At 28.9% G+C, this 4,432-nt stretch overlaps 1 long non-coding RNA gene across 1 annotated transcript; it reads left to right on the forward strand.

Moving 5' to 3' along the window:
- Positions 1-2,039: 2,039 nt before the first annotated feature.
- On the forward strand, positions 2,040-3,812 carry LOC135923819 (uncharacterized). The gene is made up of 3 exons (XR_010571277.1): positions 2,040-2,138; positions 2,529-2,607; positions 3,676-3,812. It is a non-coding gene; the product is annotated as an uncharacterized LOC135923819 (long non-coding RNA).
- The last annotated feature ends 620 nt before the right edge of the window (positions 3,813-4,432 follow it).

The following is a 4,432-nucleotide window of genomic DNA, read 5'->3' on the forward strand; positions in this document are numbered from 1 at the left end:
CATTCAGCCCCTAATTCAAATACCACCACCTCAGATTGATGAGAAAAGGATTGAAAAACCTATAGGACTCCAAATGCCATGGGGTGGTGAAGAATACACATCAGAAGATAAAGCCTGGCAACCATCTCTAAGACCATCAGCTATAGGGCATTATATGAAATACCTATGGCACAAAAGATTAGAGGATTCTGCTGATTTTACTGTTAATGTGTCCGGACAAGATTTTAAGGTTCATAAATTTATTCTAGGGTGTCACAGCTACTTTTTCTCTGAACTATTTAAAAAAACCCCAAACCTATCTTGGTGGAACGTCCCAAAATTTTTAAAAGTCGATCCTGCGATATTCCAGGAGCTCTTAAAAATTATGTATACGCAAGATTACGAACTCAATTTAGATAACCAAATGATTAGTGGTCTAAAATATACGGCAGATTTATTCAAGATGAATCATGTTTCCAAAGCCATCGATGATAAATATCCAGGGATACAAAATATTAATCAAGCCATAATTCAGCCATCACCCTTGCCAAATTATCAGTCCATGAATCAGCCAGCATCCTTACTTAATTATCAGCCCATGAATCAGCCAGCACCCTTACCTAATTATCAGTCAACGAACTTACAATACCAAAACGTAACAAATATGCCAATGAATTTTCAATATCAAAACCCTCAAAATATTCCTATGGTTACACCTTATAGTAACAATCAGCAAATCTTCCCCCAAATTTTAGCTAATCCTATCAATGCTACAGGCGATATATCTGAAATCATACGTTTATTGTCATCAGATTCTGTTAACATGGCCAATGAAATGGAGGTGTTTCAATATGCATTGAATTGGCTCAAGAATCAAACTAATCCTGATTCTTTGGTATTTAAGATTATGTCATGTATTCGATTTAATCTGCTTACCAAAGCCCAACTTCAGCAGGTTGCAAGAATGACAAAAGATTGGTTTTTAAAGATTGGAGAATATAGGGATCTTATCATAACAGCAGATTGGTAAAATATATTTTTTATCATTATGTATTATATAACTGCTCATAACTATAATTATTGGTTCATTCTTATTTGCAGATTGAATTGGTATCTAAAGAATTATATTTTAATATAAATATTAAATTCTTTTATCTTACATTTTTATAAAAAAATGCTTGTATATTTTAAAATTTCCAACCCATTACTGGTTAACGGTGCATATATACACCACCTCCTAAATATCATTTTTAAGCATAGTAGTTTTTATTTTAAAAAATAATAAAAAAGGTTTTTATATAGTTTAGACATTGTACCTCAAAACTGGAAAAGAAAAATATGAAAAAAATTTTTTTTTATGTCCCTGTCCCTAAGAAGCCCTCAAACATGGCGAATTTATGAGGTCTAAAATGCAAAGTCTTTTAAGTGATCTCACGAGCATATTGTGAAATTATTTCGATGAAAACTAGTGTATAAATTTTTTTTATAGATATATAAATATTTATCAATCATTTTTGAAATTTTAAATAATTAAAATTTTAATTGCTAACCTTATAAAGTTGACTGGCGCATATATGAACCGTTAACCATCTAGCAGTATAAATTATTTTAAAAAATTCAAACAAATTAAACTTAACATAATGAATTATAATTTATTATATTATACTTAAAACTATTACCATTGCTAAGGAGGGGGGTGGGAGGCTCGAGCCCGCTAAAAGAAATTTTTATATCCAAAAAAGGTCTTTTGAAAATATTTTTGAGCCCCCTGAGAATCGAATAATATGTTCTTTTATAATTTTTTATCTCGACCTAATTATATAAAATTATTAGCAAATATTCGGTTCATAAATATTCGAAAATTAAAATTATTCATAAAAAATTAAAATTATTTGTACCCTCTTCCTTGCTGAACATTTTTTTTCTTATGCACCTGTTTTGTCAATTCAATCAAAATTATCAAAATAATAGATGACTAATTAAAAAATCAAGATTCTATGAAATAAATATTTAATTTTTAATTAAAATTTTTAAATGAATCATTTCTAAAATGACTTAACAAATGACGGAGTTTTACTTTCAGATACTGCTGGTGAATTGGAGATTCATAATTCAATTGAGACGACATTCCAGAATCATCTGCTACAAAAAGCTATTCTGTAATTTCTCGCCATTTAAAATTTTTATTGGTGTTCAAAGGAAGTAGTAACTTCTCGCCTAAATGCAAGCAATCTCTTCTTCTCATCTCGATTCATAAATTTCCAAATTTTCCACGAATTTATCTAAGCTACATCGATAAAATTGGTGAATATTGGCCACCGCCCTTTTTTCCCTCTTTTTATTTAATAGTAGATATGGGATTATCACACAGATCAACTCCACCCATGTGTTTGTTATAAGCAGGGATCATATTTGGCTGAGGAATTTTATTTTTAGAAGATATTTTCTTGGAATACCTAGTCACCCCCGTATTATAATTTCAACGAACTATAAATATCGTTTAATTTTGAACCTATAATCATAATATTCTCTTTCTTTTTTTGCTACAGCATTTATCGATTCAACTGGGCAATGCTCCATTCTATTATCAATCACAGTTCCAGTTGTAAAATATCCCATTTGTTTTAAGTATGATAAAAGTTTAATTGACGTATAGAAATTATCAAAATATATTTTATGACAATTTGGTTTTGTAAGGCCTAACTTTATAAAATCTATCATGGATATGTTTTTAGTATTGTCTGTCAAATAAATATTATGTTTAAATTTAGTAATTGTAATTGAGTCATTGTATTCCGGATTATTGGAATAGAAATATCATTATTATTAGACAAATACATCTTTTACTGTGGGAAAGAATGATATCGAGTAAATAATAAAATTCCAATAAATCTCTTAATATCTGAGATGGTTATACATTACTAGACCTATTCATTTGTTTTGCATAAATATTACTTTGATCTACAATTAGGGAATATAAGTCTTCGCCGAAAATTAAAATATATATTTGATGGATTTTTACCATGCAAATTGTCTTCAAGTTTTATTATATTTTCATTTTCCCCATTGAAAGGGATTGTAAAATATAACGTATCTGTTTTCTCTGAAAAAATTTAAGTACAGGGCACGCAAGCCAGTTTGCATTACAGAGCGAGAACCCTACTGATTCATCTGAAAATTATTTATCCAAAATTATAGATGGGAAAAGACGTAGATGCAGATATTGCCATACGCACTCAAAATATATGTGCCAAACATGTCAAATCACAATTCATACTAAATGTTTCAAGGATTTTCATAATATATAAACATTTTCTTGTTTTTATTATAAATTACAAAAAAAAAGAATTAAGATTTCTATTGTTTTTTGATCTTATAGTCTTAGACATAATTTTTATCTTTTTTAACCTCTTAATGGTTAACGGTGCAGATATGCACCAGGCTAGATTTTCTATTTAGGATTATTTTTTTCGGCTGATTTTTTTAAAATATCATATTTGAGCATTAATCAATATAATTTGAAAAAATTGAGCATTTTTATCCACCAGAAAAATCTTGACCATTAATGGGTCAAAATAACTTTAAAAGTAAAAAAAAATTTCCCGAATTTTATAAAAAGCTAATTGTATTTGTTGCAAATTTATGTTTCAATGCTAATTTTAATAATAATAATTCAACCATAAAATTATATTAAAGGTTGGTAAGTAACCAGAAATACAATTTAGAGCCGTTATTTGTTGGGAGTCCTCGTCCTAGGAACTATTTGAAGGGTGGTGGCAATTTTCAAAATAACATTATGCAATATCAGAATCAAACAATACCCATTAATAATAATCCACAAGTTTGTCCAGTGTGCAAACAACCTTAATAAATGGACTGTACAAATTTATGTATTTCCAAATGTATTGTATATGATAACTAAATTTCTCATAATGAATTTATTAATTTTTTGTTAAATGTTTTTTGCTAATTTGTAATTATATTTTAACCTTCTTATTATTTTTTTATCATAAATAAAGTTCAATTTATTCACATATATAAAAAAATTTAAATTTATAAGCAAAATATTACCTGGAATCAGAGACAAAGTGCAGAAGGAGCAAAAACCTTGACCCCCCCTTCTTATCCCGCAAAAAATCTTAAGGGGCCTCCCTTCATAATTTGAGGCTTTTGCAAAAATTGAACTCTTCCGCACCACAGGAATGCGGGGAATTCTGTTAGCCTTTGACGAAGAGTCAAGTTTACAATTAATAGTTTGAATTTTGTTTTATTACTCAACTCTGAGTGATTGAACCTGAAAAAGTATTGGCTGGTGGCTTCCCCTATTGACAAATTCTCGAATCAAATATGGTTTATCAATTATATAGATAAACGTCATATTTTTTTTTAATCGCGATAGATAACATGATGCATATATTCGGGTCAATATTTTTGTTTTATATCCTTTTTGGCA

Source organism: Gordionus sp. m RMFG-2023, chromosome 2, assembly GCF_954871325.1.
Source record: "Gordionus sp. m RMFG-2023 chromosome 2, tfGorSpeb1-WG-v2, whole genome shotgun sequence".
NCBI classification, from domain to species: Eukaryota; Metazoa; Nematomorpha; class Gordioida; order Chordodea; family Parachordodidae; genus Gordionus; species Gordionus sp. m RMFG-2023.